Source organism: Notolabrus celidotus, chromosome 22 (assembly GCF_009762535.1).
Source record: "Notolabrus celidotus isolate fNotCel1 chromosome 22, fNotCel1.pri, whole genome shotgun sequence".
NCBI classification, from domain to species: domain Eukaryota; kingdom Metazoa; phylum Chordata; class Actinopteri; order Labriformes; family Labridae; genus Notolabrus; species Notolabrus celidotus.
The window spans coordinates 20476549-20496895 of NC_048293.1; the positions used below are offsets into that span (position 1 = coordinate 20476549).

At 40.7% G+C, this 20347-nt stretch overlaps 1 protein-coding gene across 3 annotated transcripts in view; it reads right to left on the reverse strand.

Annotated features, from left to right (window-relative positions):
• The window catches only part of LOC117806657 (leucine-rich repeat and fibronectin type-III domain-containing protein 2), a 265838-nt gene that overhangs the window by 83257 nt on the left and 162234 nt on the right, over window positions 1–20347 (reverse strand). For all 3 annotated transcript variants that reach the window (XR_004629719.1, XM_034675640.1, XM_034675639.1), the window contains one exon: window positions 14517–14649. The gene's annotated coding sequence lies outside the window, so the exon portion shown is untranslated. The remainder of the gene's footprint in view (window positions 1–14516; window positions 14650–20347) is intronic.

Here is a 20347-nt window from a genome sequence, read left to right on the forward strand (position 1 = left end):
GTTGTTTCTCCAGTCAAATACACGCTTGACTCTCTCTGCTCTTTGTGTCTGTGTTTCTGTGCAGCTGAGCATCTGCACCTGTCAAATTGACACATGCTATTGTCTCCGGCTTGATACACACCACTGTTCAGTTTTTTATTCAGAGATCTCATGAAAACATCAAAACATTAAGAGATGGGAGTAGAAGAGAGTAAGGTCTCTTCAGATACACCACTACATCATCGTAGAGGGTCAAAGTCGACAGTTTAAAGGGGTCACATTTGTGTGTCTATGCTTTGCTTTTTCAAGGGAAATCCTACATCTCCCTCCAAAACACTCTCATCATACATTTTTAAAACATTAGACATATGGGGGCAGCAGTAGCTCAGTCCATAGGGACTTGTCTTGGAAACCGAAGGGTCGCCGGTTTGAGTCCCAGTATGGACGAAGTTTGGCAAGTGGACTTGTGGCTGGAGAGGTGCTGGTTCACTTACCTGGGCATTGCCGAGGTGCCCTTGAGCAAGGCACCAAACCCCCAACTACTCAGGGCTGATTGATGGCAGCATCCTCACTCTGACATCTCTCCCTAAGCATGTTCACTGCATGTGTGTGCATGATTGCATGTATATACCAAAAACTGTGTATGTAGCATGTCCAAAAAATAGCATGAGTGAATAAAAATTGAATTTCCACCCTGGGAATTAATAAAGTACCTTAATCCCCTTAGTCATAGCTCTGAGAACAGAAAAAACAATGTAGCCATCACAGTCCACTCCATATACAGTAACTGTTACTCAACTCAACAGCGTGTAGGTTGTGCAGCGTAGTGTCTGTGTTCAGTCCTATTGTGTGCACCCATCTACAGTACAGTTATTACTCATGCTGTTGTGGTTTTACTTGTGCCAAACTAGAGAAAGATGACTTTCTACACACAAGGCTGTATAGGCTTACAATAGCTTGTACACAGAGAAATGTTTGTGATTGGAACACCATGTTTTTTCAACCTTTCTCTGATATATCACCTTAGGCTTCACTATTATCAGTTAATTTTAAATTAAAGAAGATGGTTTTAGTTAGCTGTTGTCTTTTTGATTTCAACTGCACCTCAAGGAATGTTTCTCTTCTTTGTTCGACACTGCTGGGTGAAGGTTAACGCTTAAATCTGAGATCAAATTTCACTTTCTGTTCATCTTCGGAAGGATGATGGCTCAGGAGTGATGCTGATGTGGGATGAAATGCATTTATGAGTCAGTTAAATCCATCCTGCTTTTCAAGGATATTGTTACAAATTCTGCACTTGAGTTACCATTAACTAATAAAACCAACAGGCTTGGTTTTTCATTATGCATGTCCCCCCCGGTGGTTATGTTCAGTTTTTAAGGCTATAAACAACTTCAAACGTGCCAGCACTCAGATAATTAAGAAATAAGATATCCACAAAGGCCATACTTGAACTGAAGCTGAATTAAATTCAGTTTCTCCATGACAACACAATGTCTAAAGCTTTTATATGAGAGCATTAGCCATGACACTGGAGCCTCTTGGAATGATGGAGCCTGCAGGATATTTTCAGTCCATCACTGTAAAACGACTTGGCTGTTCTCTGAAGTCTGAAATCCATCAGTGCTAAACATTCTGGCAAGCAGCAGCCTCGTCTGGCAAAGGTTGATGAGATGACAAATGAGTGTTTGATGATAATTGTTGTTCATAAGTTTGATGTGTAATCATGGCAGTGTAATTGTTTGGATTACTCTTCTTCATCTAATCACTTTGATGCTCCCCTCCCCTGACATTGTTTCTTTGGATGCATGAAAATGATGATCAATATTCTTGGTGTGCTGATTCTGTGAGACTCTTAAAAACATCAGCAGAAGGAGGGAACTTGAATATGATCAACCTGATAAAAAACAGGTTAAAGTGACAACAAAGCCTTTTTGTTTCAGAAGCTTAATGTTTGAAATTTTGGCATCTTTTTTTATGAGGCCACAAGTGACCTTATTTGGATGAGAGAGTGGAGCTAATGAGCAAGGTGCAGCCATATTCCATGGTAGCTGGATATTTATTAGCATGATGAGCCTAGTAAGCCAAAATAAAAACAAAGGCTTTAAACACAATACAGGTTTTAAAAAGGCTCCTTATTGGGGCGCTGGTGGCCTCGTGGTCTAAGCTCCCCACGTATGGAGGCTACAATCCTCGTCGCAGAGGTCGCTGGCTCGACTCCCGGACAGTTGACCATTTGCTGCATGTCTTTCCCCACTCTCTACTCCCCATACAAAATAAAAATCATGTTGCATTGGAGAAGACTTCAAACTGAGGTTGTAAAGTCACTGGAAAAATGCTTTCTGATCAAGTAGAAGTATAATTTTCTCATAAATGTACGAGCAAGCTGACTTTAACTACTCTAAGTCCCCCCCCTACTGGTGGCAAGAAGGAATTCAGATGTAAGACATGTCTTCATTGTTTTCACTTATCAAACTCGAAGGTCATGTCCACTTCTTACATGCAGTATGATGTATTCAACTTTCTGCAGAGCCCTCTGGTTGTTTGACGCTTGGATCTCAAAATTAAACACACCCGTCATGCTGCTAATATATGACAGAAGCTTAGATTAAGTGCTGTGTATACGTTTCCTGATAAGTAAGCCTCCCCCGTCAGTTTTAATGATAACTAAGCCTTTCTCCAGGTTCATGCGGATCAAGTCACTCTGCCAATTTTGCGTGACTATCCACTAAGACAGGTCTCTTGTGTGTCTTTTTAATATGTTGTAGATAATGAAGAGGATATAACCACCAACTATTTCACAGCAAAACCCAACGGGTGGTTGCTTAGAAGATATTTGGAGAAGCTATTTTAATAATGTCACATTTAAGTTTTTGCTCTCAGGTATACAGTCGAGCCTTCAGTAGGATGAGGGCTTGTACATTAGGGCTGTTAACGAATATTCTACATTTGAATATATATTTGAATATTTAAAAAAAAACGGAGATTCGATTGTGAAAATTAATATTCGACTGTGGAAAAAAACACATCGGCGGCTGTTTTGCGAGTGGGCGCACTGCATGACGGGTCAGGGACAGGTCACAGGAGTCACACATGCACAGGGTGAAGCAGATGGCAGAGAAATATCTTTCCATCCCCGGATCCTCAGTGCGCTCTGAACGCATCTTTTCCTCTGCTGGGAATATAGTGAATAAAAAGAGATTGGCACTGGCCTCTTCACATGTGGACTGTCTTGTGTTTTTGGCAAATAACCTGTCAGGCCTAAGACCCTACATTGACAGTGGACTAAAAGAGCCTGACAGTCAGTGACACTGGGATAAAATGCAGTTTTTCCTCTCTTTTTTTTATACAAGCGCCAATAATGTAAGTGGACTACTTTTTCATTTTAACTTTAACTTCAACTAATGTTAATAATATTGCTTCAATCACTGAATGAAGCCTGCCTATATTAGGGACAAGAGTCAGGACCTTTAATTGCTTGCACAAGTCTTGCTCAGCACTCACTCAGTGCATTGTGCACAGAGAGGGGGGGAGCGATAGGTCTGCAGTCTTAAAAGTGTTACGGTATAGGCCATTAGGTCATTTACTTGTTTTGTAATGTGTAGGTATGTTTTAGGCATGTTAAATCTGAAATAAAAAATACCTATACAAGTAGTTCTGTCTCCTTGTATTAGTTTGTCCACCTGTTATTGACATAATGTGCAAATCTAGATATTTGAATGGTTGGAAGCTATGGTTTTTTTTTAGAGGGAATATTCAAACGTCATTTTGGAGCAACTTTGATAGCCCTATTGTACATTAAGGCTGTTGGTTCACCTGAAACATCATCTGCAACTTTTTTCTGTCTATTTCAATCCCCAATGTGAAACTCTGTGACATCAAACAAGTTACTTCATCCATCCATCCATCCATTTTCTTCCGCTTATCCGGGGTCGGGTCGCGGGGGTAGCAGTCCAAGCAAATTGACCCAGACATCCGTCTCCCCGGCGACACTTTCCAGCTCCTCCTGGGGAATCCCGAGGCGTTCCCAGACCAGGCGGGAGATATAATCCCTCCACTGCGTTCTGGGTCTACACCGGGGCCTTCTCCCAGTTGGAGTTAAGTTACTTCATTAAATCACTATATACTGTAACAACGTGTGACATGTTTCTAGGTAACAGCACATTTTGAAGCCCTGGGCATCTTACACTGCATCACCCTAACTGTAATGATGCAAACATTACAAACATCTTTCATTCACACATGTGAGGCAGGTGAATAGGACTCACATCAGACAGCTCCAGGAGACTCAGGAGTAAATACACTGGAGCATTCAGGCCATTGAAAGATTTTTGAGGAAGAGGATGACTCGATACTGCTCTCAAAACTCCATCCCTGGGGCTTGTGCTACTGTTCATCACCCACAGTGACAGTTTTGGGACAAGTTCATAAACAGCTGCTGTAGGAGGCTGCGCTATTCAGGGATCTCACCATCCAGACGTTTTCTGATCAAAGCTCAGTCAAAGGAGGTAAAAGACATTTTACTGCACAGAAGATTATCTGTTACTGTTTCATCAGCTGCTTTTATATAATCTCTACCTCTGTGGGATGTAGCAGATTTTGTTCTACTGTCAAGTTTGATTTAGTCCTTTGAACCCAATTTGTTTGGGTGATGTTAAAAGCATTTTATACGTTTTTTCCCATATTCTTCCCTCAGATCTCAGGGGAAAGGCTTCCAAGCACACCCACTCTAAAGGGATATCTACAGCCTAAACAATGCATTTGTTTGATATTCTAAAAATCTGATGGCACATCACTTTTATTACAGCGGGTCATGTGCACAACAGTTTGATTTTCTCCCCGTCACAGAAAGTAAGCCTGTCCCTTCTCGACTAAATGGAAATATACATACATATATTTTATTCAGTGTTCAGCCGAGCATCCAGGCAGGGCTTTACAGCATATATGTCCCATCACATGATTTATGTCGCTGGTACAGAGTTGGTAGTTGTAAAGGAGAGAGAAGTGACAGCCATGTGCTTTAAATCAATATCATATTCACAGTTAGTCATTATGCAGTGCACCATTTGTTCTGGCAAAGCAGGGATGAGTGTGGCTGGTACTGGTGGACTTTAGTGAATATGTTTCAGTTCATGTAGGCAGCTTTATGATGGGTTATGTCATAAATAAATCAATGAATAAAAGGGTGGATGGATGGACAGATGAATGAATGAATGAACAGAGGAACAAATTATCCCCCAAACCCAGGGGCCAGCACATCCATGCACCAACGAACTCACCAACCAGCCTTGGCATTGACCTTTTTCATAGATCTTTTCTTTTAGGTTGAGTGCTATGTTGTTGAAATGTGGTATTGAGATTTGTATGTGAATCAATTTGAGATTTTTCACAACTTGATTCGCATAAAAGGGTTTGGAGGAGGGAAAACATAATGGATTAAATACCCTACAAGTGTTTTTTTAAGGTGGACATGGAGCTTATGAAACACTAACAGCAGGGGTGGAGGTGGCAGCAGTAGCAGCAATCAAACAACATTGCTTTGAAGAGAACAGCAATGCTTCAGGCATACGTATCGAATAGCTAAAGTGGCATCCTGATTGCTGAAGTGCATGAATGCGTAATGAAAAAGGGCGTGCTGGAGGTTAGCTGAAGTGAGAGGGTTGTTCCATGTTAGCATAGAAGCAGACTGAAGCTTGTGAACGTTGCTTCATTTCATTGTTGAATGTATTTACCCTCTTTTGCCCTGACTCTATCATAAATCCCGCCCCATCCTAAAAATAATGTTGAAAGGTATTCATTAAATTTATGTTAGCACTGTACATTAGAAAAAATGGAAATTTGCACAATTTTAGTGACTTCTCTTTGTATGGGATTACTCATAAACATGTTATGTTGTAACAATTTAAGTGCTACACTTCAATAAAACACAAATTGTAGAGTCAAAATACATGTTTTTTAAGAGCTGGTGATCATAACCTTTGACCTCTAGTATACAAAATACATACCTCTGGCCATTTAATTGTCCCCCGGGGATAAATACAGTATTTTTAATTGAATTGAATTTTGGCCTTGTTTCAATTTTTTTTTTTTATGACAGATTTGTGGAAATGGCATCCAGGCATTCCTGAGATAATGCATCCACAAAACTGGGACTGATGGATGAGTGGAGCCTAATGTACCCCTACCACCAGCACTGAGGTTTTTAAATGCAGTGTTGAATTACTGCATAATAAATATGAATAAGCAAAACTAAGATTTGAAATAGTGGCCTGCTGTTTAAATGTATCAACTGTATTTGAATTTAAAGCTGTGTGAGAATAAAAATCTAAAGTAGAACGTTAACAATAAACCTTCTAATCTTAGCTCATCACGCTGCCTGCAGAGTCAGATTCCACTCACTACATAGGTTAAGGAGCGATATATTGAGATCACATAAATATTTATTGGCTGTAAGTAATAAAGCTTGATTTGAGGATGGTTTGTGTTCGGAGTGCTAAAGAGGAAGATCATTTTTTTCTCTATTTAATGTGAGAGGCTCACTATATTCCCTTCTGGGCTCAGAGTACATTGTTGGATGGGTAAGAAGCATCAAGAGACCCATTTTCTGATAAATGTGATTATTCATATTTAGCTATTACCATCAATTAATTCAATGTCAGTGACTAGATGCCAAACAGAATGCTTTTAAATATCCCTCTTCCTGCTTTCTATTTGCACAAAGTGATTAACACGCTTTTACCTTTATATTGACTGTAGTGGAAGTGTTCATTAAGAATGATCACCTGTGATCACACTAAGTAGCTCTCAAATTGATAGCACTTACAAAAGATGCTTTGATAAAAGCTCTTAGACATTGGGCCAAGGTTATTACTTTCACTGCCTTTACAAGTGTCTTGAATAATCTGCTCAGAACTCAAAGTGTTAAACTTTTACCAGTTTAATACAAGAAGACACCACAAGTGAGAAACAAATTAACATCTTCCCTCCTTTTGAAATGAAATCCAGGAGGATATGATCAATCATGCCAGCCTTCAAGTTCACAGAATATTGTATTAAACCTTATGAGTATGGTTTATTAACTTAATATTCATTTTCTAAACAAAAAGTGAGAGTAGAGTCTTCAGCATCACTGTGATGATGAGCTTAGAGCAAAATGCTTCACGCTACTGCTGTCTTTGCACGAGTAGATTTTCTTCAACTTGACTAAAACCAATTGGATTTGAGATTCCAACTTCACTGTTTTCATGGACGCTTCATAAAGTGATCCTGTTATGATGTTCATGTCCATGCATCAAGCATTGAATCTGAATAAAACAATTTTGACATGTGCAGATTTGTTCGCCAGTCTAGTAAGAAGTATGTTCCCTGTTTCCACCGTCTGTTCCTGCTGCTAACAAACACCACTGTCGTTGTGTCATTAATCATAACAAACTTCCAAAGATGTACATACAAAGTTTCAAAAATATTTAATTATGTAGAAAAGTAGAGCTATAATTCAATATTGCAGTTCTTTAAACGGCACAGCTAGTGTGTTTGACAACAGAGATAAAAGCTTCAGTCTTAAAAAAATAAAACATGTGAGTGGATATATTGACTTAACGTGAGAATCCAATAGACTGTATGAATAATGGACGTAGTATTCGTGACGTGAGGCCAGTCGGCGATGGCAGCCATATTGGAAATGTTGAACTCAACTTCTATCGAGCGTGTTTAAGGTAAAGAGGCGGGCTTTGAGCCTCCTAGCCAACAGCTACAGTGTCCCCGCCTGTCGATCAAGTCAGCTCTACCTCTCATAATGGAGAATTGTCTTTTTTGAATTGGTGTGTATGTGGTTTCCAGTATTTTTCTGAGCCAGCCTCAAGCGGATCCTCGATGAACTGCACTTTTTAGCACTTCCGCATTTGCCTCATATTTTTCGACCGGAGGTTGCTCGGAGAATACCTAAATGTCTGATGCCATCACAAGGCTCAAACTGCATGATAATTGACAGCAAAGCCAGAAAACCCAACTAAATACTTCCTCAGCCTTTTCAGAAACAGAACAAAGCCTGTGATTACAAACTGCATAAACACCTTTTAAAGGTTGCAGTACTTCTGGTCCACTGAAATAATGCCTGCTTTAATTCACACGGTGACCCCAGGAGGCTCTTAAACACGCTCACAGAGCGCAGCCTCTGCTTTGTGATCTCTGCCAGCATCTTATTTACATCCTGGAAAGACGCCACGCATAAAAGGGGTTTTCAACTATAAAGTCTGAAGGTTACTTAGGGTCAGTAAAAAATATTTATTCAAACATTTCTGCTGTTAATAAAACATAACTCCTGCTTCTTCATAATAATGCCAGGATGTAATACATTCAGCTTTTTTTTCTGGTGCAGTATAAAAGGGATGTGGTTTTATGAGCTAATTTAGACAAGGAAAACACAAGTGGACATGACTCTTGACATCCAGCAGCTTAGTCAGAGGGCCTACAGTTGAACATAATGTCCACATAGGTCCCACTATAGGGCAGTGATTCTGAACTCCACAGGTATAATGGGATCATTTCAACGGTTGCTCGATGGTTGTACAGAAAAAAACAAACAAACATACATTTTACTTCAAACTAGGGGATTCATTACACCACATCGCCAACAATCACTGATCACCATGATTTCCTACCCCCAACACACCTTTCCTCTCCTCACACACACCTCTCCCTTTGTCTGTCACAATGAGCCAGAGCCGGAGGAGCAGAGCGAGCAGCCTGCATCACCAACTAACTGATCCAAGTTCAGGTGATGTCTGAAAGTACATATACATTTAATGCTGTGATAATTAACTGAATTATCTACTACTTCCCATACCCTTTCGTCTTTAACAACAGAAACAATCGAAGAAAGAATGATAGTATACTGGAGTAAGTGGTGAAGGAAGGATATAAAGAAAAGACAAAGGGATTGAAAGAACAAGACACAGAGAAGGCTAGAAATAAAATACAAGTAGAAGAGGATAACATGAAGGAGAGGAGGAAGAAAGAAGAAAGAAACTTGTAACTCAACAGATAAAGACAGAAACGAGGGATAGCAAGAAACGAAGATGGATGAAAGTAACAAAGGACAAACAAAGGCCATTAGGCGGAAGGAAGGGAAGAAGAAAATACAAGAGAAAGAGAAGAAACAAAATGCAGGAGGACAGAAGAAAGGACAGGAGAGGTAATGACTGACACAAAGATAAGAGTAACGACTAACTGATTCCAGTTCAGGTGATGTCTGAAAGTACATATCGTTTAATGGTTAATAATTAAAGCTAGGGTTGGTAGTCACGGAAAACTAGCATGAATTTGAATGTAACATGTCCTCAGGACTCCATCTAACCCCTCCCCCCCCTCCTCAACGCTCCCTCAAAACGACGCCCCCGCTCACATGCACGAGCGCCGCTGATTCGCGACCATATGATCGTGACTGATTCAAAACCAGTCCTCAGCACATCGTTTGTGTTTTGCACTACGTCAACTCATGTCTCACTCAGCGGTAAGGAAACACCAAAACATTATCATAGTGAAAGTTAAAAACACAAACAAACAGGAAATGTACGCGCAGTAGGCGGGCAGAATGGCAGGACGGGATTTGATTGGTTTAAATTTTTGGACCCCAAAAATGGTGATTGGTTGGTGTTTTCCCAGGTTTACTCCGGCTGTAGATAGCAGCCTTTTTTCGCTCTTTTCTCAGAACTAATTATGTATTGATTGCCATCGGGACATAAAGATAATTTTAACCAGTATAACAAAAAGTGTATCTAAATCTGACCTCCAACCCCAGCTTTAACTGAATATTCTCAGGTGAACATTAATATACCTGTGGGTGATGCTCAGGTAAAGTCAATGTGGGGCAAACGCTGCACATTCATTACCCTGGTAATATTTGTCACAGCAGACACCAGTCTGTTGAGTTTGCAGCTCCCTGCAACCACTCCCCTGATGATGAGGCCCTGCGTCTGCTCTGTGTAAAGACAGGAGCAGCACTGGTTCTACTGTCATGAATCTCTGTTTAGCTCTGAACTTTCATTCTAACAGTTTATATAGCCAAACACTTCAGCTCATTACATTAAATTAACCCTGCCTCATTGCATTCATTAGCTTTAGCTCTAGCACTGCTGCTGCCCTGTGTCAACTGTCTGAGCTGCCAATAATGATTAACACCACTCTCGTCAAAGCAGAGGACACTCTGTGTATTCATTTTTAAAGGGATTGGACACATCAGAGGGACTTCAAACAACCACGTTTCTCACTTATCACCAGGTAACAAGGTGCCATGCCTCATACTTTATAGATTTGTTCATATTCTCTTTTTCAGCCCTGATTAGCTGATATTCTAGTGCTCAGAGTCCCTGAGGATTATATTCACTGGAAATGGATGAGAAATAAGCTTACTGGACAAATGAGGGAGATACGGAGGCATGGTAAAGCCCTCACATCCCTCGTGGCGCAGATGTCAACTGATTTCTCATTTATTTGAATGAATGCCTCTCCTCTCTGCCAGTCCAATATAATTTACAGTCTGTCTGTGTTTCCAGCTGACCCTGCGTGTCCTTCACAGTGCCCTGGGATTCTCAACCTATAAAACAGGTATTATTATCCTCCGCTCGTGACCAAACTTGGCAGAATATTCTACAAGGACTTTGTGCCAGTCATCAGTCCTCAGGGGACTGTCGTGGCCCCAACCTCATCTCCTGCTATCACTGGCTCTGTGTGAGCCGTTCACATCACCAGGAAGCTGAGCTGAAGGAAAGTCAGGGCAGAGAGAACAGAGGAGGAATAGGAAGAGGTCGTAATCAAGTCAGAGACAGACGGGGAACGGGGAGGAAGAGAGGAGGCATGTAAGGAGGTTAGGACAGAAAATGGAAGGAGGGAGAAATGAATGAAATAATAGAGGCAGGAAGGAAAGTAGAAATTACCGAGGTAACTGGAGTACGAAAGGAAAGGAAGGACACATTTCAGGTGAAGAATAGTGAGGGGAGAAGGGTGAAAAAACACGGAAGATGGGACTTGGAGACAGATAGGAGAAAGGAGAGAATAAAGAAACAGGCAGAAAAGAAATGTGGAAAGAATGAGCAGAGGAGGCAGCAACAGGGTGGAGACAATGCAGAGACGGACAGACCGGGACAAAAAGAGAAATATGGAATGAGCCAAGGACAGGCAGAGTAAAAGGAAAGAATAAAAGACAGGAGGGAAATTTATAGATGAAAGAGGAATGCAGGAAGATGGAAAATAACAAGCTAAAGGAAAAGAGGAGGACAGAAGGAACAGAAGATCTAGGAAAGAAAAATTGGGAAATAAGGAAGGTCCCAAAGACAAACAAAGGGAAGACGAGAAGAGAAAGGAAACAACCTCCTATTCCTCCTTCGTCTGTAGGGGTAAGAAGAACGAATGATAGTACACTGGAGTAAGTGGTGAAGGAAGGAAGGATAGAAAGAAAAGGTGTACAATTCAGGAATAGAAACAGGAGGGAGAAAAGGAGACAGGATTGAAAGAAGGACCCCAAAACAGACAAAGGGATTGAAAGAACAAGACACAGACGAGAAGGGGAGAATTACAAGACAAGTAGAAGAGGAAGAAACTTGTAACTCAACAGAGAAAGACAAAAATGAGGGATAGCAAGAAACAAAGACGGATGAAAGTAATAAAGGACAAAGGAAGGGAATAATTGGAAGAAGAAAAGATAAGAGAAAAAGGAGAAACAAAATGCAGAAGGACAGAAGTAGAAAGGACAGGAGAGGCAATGACTGACACAAAAGATAAGAGTAACAAATGAAGGAAGGAAGGGAAGAAAAGGGAGAGAATGAGAGAATAAAGAAAGACAGAAGGGAATAAAGCAAAATAATGGAGAATATAGATGAGGGAAAGAGAGGTAGAACTATACATAAAGAAGGAAGATATGAAGAAAGGAAGGCATGTGGAAAAGAAGCAAGGAAGTAATAAAAATAACAGTAAAAGAGAGGGAGGGAACAAAAGATTGGGAAAAAAGAAAGAAAGAAGAGATGAGGAAGGAGGGCTGCCAGTAAAAACAGAAGAAAGGAATAAATGTGAGGGAGGTAGGGACAGGGCTGGGGAGAGAGTTGACGGGCTCAGCTCATGCAGGTCTGATTGATTCCTGCCAGAGCTGTCTGTGCCGAATCCTGCTTTCTCCCACTGACTGAATATAAATGAAAAATGAAGCCTGATCGACTCTCCCTGAAAAATAAATAAGAAAGAGAAGATGAAAAACTGCGAAACAACAAGTTTGTGAGGTTATTGATGATTTTTGGCCGATATATTTTGAATTTAGTTTCCATTTGCTCTCCACCTCCGAGCAACTTTGAAGACACCAATCAATCTGCGGTGCGATCACACCACAGAGCGGCTCCATATGCTGCTGCCCCGATGCTGACTCGTGTAGGCTGAGGAATTACATGGTAAACATGATCCTGTCAGGGAAGCTTTGCACGACTGACACTTCGAAAAGCTTTTTTTTTTATAGCGATGTCGATATTCATACAAAACAGGCAGACATCCACAGACCATCACCTTCTTTCATACACGGTACTGCAGTACCCACACTGCAGTATCACTGTGGTTGGCAGCGCTGAATGAAGGTCACAAGTGGCTCTCTCCTCTAATGCAATTAACCCAGTTTCTCAGTGAAGCAGCAATCTATGGGGAAGCAATTAAAACCCGAATTCTTCCCAGTGTGTGGACTTCACAGGAAAAAAAAAACCTTGGACAGCTCGGCATTTCTTTGGAAGCATGATTACTGATTTATCTTTTCTTTTTTTGTACATTAATGACAATTTTAAGATGGATAGAGGACACAGTGAAGGATAATTGAAGCAACATGAAAAGAAAAACATGTATGCCCCCAGCTCTGCATCTTAGGAGACATATCAAAAACACTAATACAAAACCCTACATCTAGTGCACTACTCACAGCTCTAGCAATCGCTAAGAAAACAATCCTCCTAAACTGGAAATCAAGAAAGCACATCAATATTGCTCACTGGAAGAATCTTCTAATAGAACAATCCCTAGAAAAACTTTCTGCCTCACTTAATCACAAATCAACTGACTTCTCCAAAACCTGGTCTACATTCATCAATACACTAACCTCTGTTATTGCCTGATTCCCAATAAACACTACTAACTCGAATATATAGACTAACTTCACTCATTTAGACAAACCACATGCCTGCGCACGCACACAAACACACACAAACACACACACACAGACACACACACACGCACACACACACACACACGCATACCCCTCTTCCTTTATGTCCCCTACTTACACTCACACTCCCTCACTGCACTCTAAACATTAAATGCTTGAAATTAATAATTAGGAAATTGTCATTTAGCCTAATCTGTTTCATTATCATTGTTGATATAGTGTATTTATTACTTTCAAATTTATTTATTTATTTTTCCTTCTGTCACTGCTTACCTTTTAAAGGTTATTTCTGTTCCATTTTTTCTACACATTAATTGTTTAATTTGATGGTTTTTTGTTTGTTTTGTTTTAGTTTTTGCCTTGGATTTTGCCTTATTATTATTATTATTATTATTATTATTGGTATTTATTTATTTATTATTTAAAAGGACCATGCATATTAATTAACAATTCTGTAAATATGCCAGAGTTAGCCAAAAGGCTAGTTTACATCCATAGTCCCTTGCCAGATGTTAAAAAGGCTCCCTAAAAAGATCAAGATTAAACAAAGATAAAATAGAGTAAAATAAGATCAAAATAAGAAGGTAGAGGAGAAACCGAAACACAAACAAACAAACAAACAGAGAAGAAAAGAAAAGTACAAATAGCACCATACTATTAAAATGACCAAAAGCTACATAAGGACATGATATGCCAGTCTTTGAGAAAGTGTCCATGGACATAAAATACATGGAGCAAGACAATCAGGTATAACTTCTTTGTTTGTCCGCTTTTTTATGTTGTTAATATCCGTGCCTTGTTTACTTGTTATTCTGTCTACTATCATTTGGTCACCCTCTTGTAAAGCTCATTTCTAAAAGAAAAAAAGAAAAAAGAAAAGAAAAAGAAAACATGAAGAGAGGAAGGGGAGATTAAATGAAAGAAAGAAAGGACAGAGACGTTTGAGAGTTGTCAATTAGCTCCTTTCTCTCTTCTGAACTACAATTTTGTCAAAAAAAAAATCTATTATTCTCTGAGATATTGAACAGATTCCTCATTTATTCTCCAATTATGCGCTCATGGAGTCAAACAGCTCATGCATAAAATCTTATCAGCTCACTTGACTCCTCTTTAATACAAACAAAGCAAATAGAAGGTGCCCCATCTATTTATGTGCTTTGAAACCTGGATGTTTGTGTGTGCCTTTTTGTGTGTGTGTGTGTGTGTGTGCCTTTGTGTGTGTTTGTGTGTGTGTGTGTGTGTGTGTGTGTGTGTGTGTGTGTGTGTGTGTGTCTTTGTGTGTGTGTGTGTGTGTGGGTGTGTGTTTTTGTGTGTGTGTGTGTGTGTGTGTGTTAGCGCACTGTGTACTGACCTTGAATTCCTCCTGCGGGCAACAAACAATCCCAAGTCTTTCCCACTCCTCCCACGGATGAGCGTTGCGAGGTGTTGTCTCTGTGTGTTGTGCCGAGGATGAAGTCTTCCAGCTCATGTGTTCACTCTTTAACCTGCAGGAAAACAACAAGAGGCAGAGAGCGGGAGAGAATGAGAAAGAGCTCAGATCTTTGACAACTGTGTGTCATCTAATCCTGTTATTTTAGAAAGTGGAGAATGCTGGGGTGGCCCAAAGCCTTGCAGAGGTCTGGAGTCAGGTTCTTTCTCTCAGGGAAGCAATATTCTGAAGGATGCAACATGAAGAGGGAAGAAATTTGGCATATAAAAGTTGTGTGATGTTATAAGCTTTTGTTATTTTATGGCTAAAAACTTTGAGTTTGCAGGGCATTTAAAATAAACAAAGAAAATCCTGAAGCCATCATGCTTTTTAGGAAGGACTTTACTTTCAGAGGAGCCTTGTGGTTTTTAAATTAAGAGGATTTGGCTAATTCAGCTACAAAATATCCATAAAATTGACAAATCATTTACAAAATATTGAGTTAATTGTGTATAAATATGAAGAATTATGATGCCTGCTATGTTACCCTCCCCTGCAACTACCTTAACTATCAGAGTATGCCTACTAAAGGTGATTTTTTGGCACTAATGGGCTCAGACTACACGAGTGGATGGACCCACTTCCAGCTACTAGCTCGTGCCACCACCCTTTGCCAATCACATGTCAGAAAATGAACTACTGAACATTATGTAATATAACTGTCCATGTGAAGGGGTCAGCTCCCTCCCCAACACCAAGCTTAATTCTTCAACGACAGGATGGGATGTACCCTCTGACAGGGGACCAATCAAAAGTTGCATTCCATAGAAGGACACTGATCCTCCTCACCTGCCTCTGCTCCTGTGACCACATCACCCTCATCCTCCAACATCTTCATTGGCTCCCCGTCCCCTACCTACCGCATACAGTTTAAAATCCTCCTCCTCACCCACAAAGCCCTCCACCACCAGGCCCCTTCCTATACCTCACTGACCTCCTCCACCATCACACTCCTTCCCGTAACCTGCGTTCCTCACATGCCAACATCCTGTCTCCACCTCACAGAACCAAGCACCGAACCTGGGGGGACAGAGCCTTCTCCGTAGCCGCCCCCACCCTCTGGAACTCACTCCCCTCCCATATCCAAAACTGTTCTGACCCTTCAGCATTCAAATCTCTTTTAAAAACTCACCTTTTTAAGTTAGCTTTTAATTTGTGATTGTACTGTTGTTTTGTTGAATTTGTGTTCCTTGGTTGTATTAATTTTAACAAATGTAAAGTGTCTTTGAGTTTCTGAAAAGCGCTATATAAACAAAATGTATTATTATTATTATTATTAGAAAACACGCCCTGATTTCCAACATGACATGCATCATTCCAAACAACCACCTGAAAAATGTTTCCTCTCAATTTGGCAGTCTATCTGAGCTGCTAAATTTCCACTGTCTTTCTCTCGCCTTGACCTTCACAAGTGTAATCCCATCACTACTCCAGCATCCACCTGCAGGCTCCAACTACAGGGGTCAAAGTTGTCCTCTCCTCACTCCTCCATTCCTGTATCTATGAAGAATATGCAAGGAGTGAAACATCTAAAACCATGTGAGCTCTGCTGATATGAAGGTATTGTTCCAGGGTTGCAGTTTTCATACATCTTGGTGCTGATGTTTCCCCAATCTCTTTTTCTCTAGAAAACCCTAACAGAAAATGCACAGTGCTTTAGCCTGAACTCCATCTTACTAGCTGCCAGAGGCATTTCTTTCTCACTTCAATTCATCTTGCATGAGATTGACCAAAAGGTTCAATCTTTGAAGTTTGTATTCATCAGGAGTGTCGAGCCACTAGTGTTTCATCAATAGTTTGTTGGAGTGTTTAATGCAACAGGCCTATTTTACATATAACAACGTATTCGATCATCTTCAATCATCTCAGAGTGCTCCTCTATCCTTGACACATCATGACTCCTCACCAAGCTGCCCTGAAGGTCATGGAAAGACACTGTTACATCATAGAGCCGTGGGTCAACGCGATAATTGGGGGCGCCTCTTTGTGCCACGCTGACTTTGCAAATCACTTTAGCGTGTTTTCAGGGTAGGTGCCTGAGGCGTACATCACTCAGCCACCAGCCAGCTTCACTTGGAGCTAAGTGCTGTGCCAATTATTGCATGACACCGCCATCCATATCTGTTCTCATGGAAATTCATAATTTATGACACATCCTCTTTTCTGCCTCTAGGGATCTGAATGCTATTATCCTGCTAAAGTGAGATCTGATTGGGCAGCTGCTATCTCAGTCGCTTCTTTGAAGTCATTTCTTCAAGTTCCCCTATATAGCCGCTATAATGTATCATCGTCTAGCAGAGCAGAAATCCAGTGAGGCAGAGCAACAGCAGCAATCCCTCTCTCAAAATGGCAACTGTAAAGCTGTGGCTGAGAATAAGTGCTGTAAAGTGTTAGTGCTTCTGCGAGGAAGGACCATGCAGAACATCTGTTTGCGGACTAGAAGCGAGTCCTTTCATCATCCTTTTATTAAATCTTCAACGTTGTACAGAACATCCTCCTGAAATACAGAAGAATCAGGACATAAACTACTCTGTGCTTTAGAGTCCAGAAATACCTTACACTTTCAAAAGGGGTGTGTACATTCATATTTCATGCAAATGCATAAAAATCACTTATAAAGACCATTAGCTTCAAATCATAGCATTGAGGGAAACTTTTGCAAAACTTTGGCTTGGTCCTCATAGTGTAAAAAATCCAGATAATCGGTTTTATTGTTTTACTTTCATTTCTGTAAGGACAAATTAGAGGAAGTCTTTAACTTAGCCATATGAATACATATTTTTTGAATCTACAAAATCATCTTTAAATCAATACTTAGTGTCAACTTGTTTGATAAGGTATAGTGAGCAGGTTGTTATGCAAAATAGAATCCCATCAGGTTGAGACTGCCCTCACTATACATAATCCTTTACATAATAATCTATAGATTTACGTTAGCCTTGTTTCTTCAAATTAAAGAAGGTGATAAGGTCTAAATTTGCCCGAGATGGTTCCAGTTTCTTGTAGCTGTCCTCAGTCCCACCAAATACATTTCTCAAATGACCTAAGCTTTCATGTTACATCAGGAATCTGATACCTCTTTTTGACCAACGGGAACCAGGTTGTATTTCCGGGCTGGTTCGGAGCTGGTTGAAATCGCAAACCAACATGGCACCCGTTTGTTTTTCCGCCCGCTCGAGCCCGTTGAAGAGGCACATCCTGACATCAGGTTCTAGACCAGCAAAGAGTTGGAGCCGCTCTGGAACCGGTTTTCCCACCTGGGAGCCAGTTCACTCACAGACGAAACACGAAAAACCGGTTCTCAATTGAGCGCCGGCTCCAAACCGTCCCTGAAACTGACTCGGTTGAAAAAGGGTATGACAGGAATGCTTAAGCTGTGTTTCCAAGACAAAGTCTGTCATGTCTTGAAGAGGTCAGACTGTCTGTAAGGTACCAAGCTTCAAACATGTTTGGTTCAGGGCAATGTTCAGGGCATCAAATACTTCATTCTCACTTATCCCGATTATCATATGTCCTGATTTGGGGGTTTGAGAATACCTTTGTCCCAAACTTTGTCTTATAAGCTTGGTTTCTTTTATCACCTTTTTTAACCCTAAACTTAATATGACTTTGTTTTCTCTATCTCAAACTTCCCTTTATTGGCAGGCCTCTTTGCTCTGCAACCACAACTCTGCAACATAAGCCTCTACTGTACACCATGTGTGCTTAGCTCCGTGTAGCTAGTGCTAATTAAATAAAACCCTGTATTGGATGTGTCATGATTCTTCCAGGCGACTGCTTTGTTGGCTGGCACAGGATGAAAGGTTAACAAGGAATCATCGTTAATTAACATGTGAGTCAGCAGTTAGTTGTTAAGTGATGAATCAGCGTGTGAAGCCTTCGGGAAGGGTTAGTTTTAAACATGTTATCCATTAGTTTAGCTGTTAATATGTAGCAGTGTCTTTTCACTCCAGCAAAAACCACCATGACACATCCTTCCTTTCTATTGATCGCACATGCAATGAAGAAACACTGACGTTGCATTTTGCTACCAGATGACACTGTGCGCTTGTTTCCCTGCTTAATAAAGACTTCATTTTGTTCTTTGATTCACAAAAGCCTCAGACGCTGAGCTGTCAGGATAGACATCAGGGGTTAGTTCTATGGTTCATTACAGCTTTGGGGGAAAAAAAAGCCAAGTTTGCTCGGATTTGGTTTCTAGAACAGGTATCTGGGAAATCAAACTGACAATCCAAAGCTTGTGTGTTGACACCTGTTTAAGAAGCAACCTTTGTGCTTTTCCCAGCATGCCTTTAGTCGTTACCTCAGTCAAATGCCCTTAATAGCACTTTCACAATCAGCTCACCTGTCAAACCAAGCCCATTTATTTCACAATAACAGTTCAATTATAAATAAAAGTTGTCTATCTGTCACAATAACTGCAAAGAATGTGATTCCAACTACAAAGTGATGGATGCAGCTTTGTACTCCATGGACAAAACCAGTTTACTGCATGGTAGGATTTCAATTTCAGACCTCCCTTATTAAGCCCTGTGTGAACTTTTGAAACTAAAAAGAAAAGACCAATATTCACATCATCGTGTTTGAATTTTATGGGAGGAGACAGGCTGTGTCCATTTTTTTTATATGCATGTGGGACTTAAAATGTATTCACCCACCCAGCTTTTCCACCGGGCACCCACAGTAGTAAATAAACACATCAGCTTGAGCCCATCTCCCCTCTCTCTCTTCTCCTCATATTTTCCAGTCTATTGCCTGTCATTCCCCAGCCTCATTTGCGCTCCTCTTTCCTTGTTGCAGGAGATAGTTCTGCAACTCCATTAGCACAATGGTTGGCAGAGAAATCTGCAGGATTGCACCAACTCTCAGGGACTAGCTGCTTACTAGTGGCTCCCAAAGGGGATGCTATGGTTCTTTTTTTTCTTCTTCCGTGAGACACCGGTAAACTTTCAGAAGAAAACTTTCTCTCAGCTTTATCGTATTTCATGAGTCGGGTTTGCACCTGCACAAAACTTAAACTGTAAATGGAGGCAGTTCTTACGTTTAGGGTCTCAAAGCCATTTTGCAAGGCCTCATTTAGTTGTTGAGATGCACTTCTTCCTTCTCATTGCTAGAAGTATATCAGACCAATCATAGTCCTTCATTTTGAAATGGGGCGGGTTCTGTAAGATGGCGACACAGGAGCATTGCTTTATCCTTTTGTGAACAACCAAGATGGCAGCTTTTGCCACAGGGAGGTCCAATGAATCCGCTATTACATTTTACACAAACTGGATGATTCACCAAAACAAGAACAATAAACTTGCACCTAAAGCGTTCATTGATAAGACAGATGTCTTAGCTTTTCTGCCGACATGATTCAGTAAAGTTTTGATTTATCAACAAGCTCTGCATTATATCAAGCGCTGCATCGCCCTGATTAGTGGCAGGTTTATCCAATCACTTCCACATGCAGCCATTGCTAATTCCCCCTGGAAAAAAACAGACATGAATCAAACAGATCTAGACACATTCACTAAGGTGCATTGGTGTGGTGATGCCAGGTGAGGTGATCATAATAGACATTGTGGCTAGAGCCCATTTTGTGCAGCATCAAAGCAAAGAGGACTGAAATCAAGAGGCCTTAACAGCTACCCATTTATGGAAAGTATAACTTCATCAAGCTGTCACACATGTATAAATTCAGCAACAAGCTGTGAGTGACAAACACACTT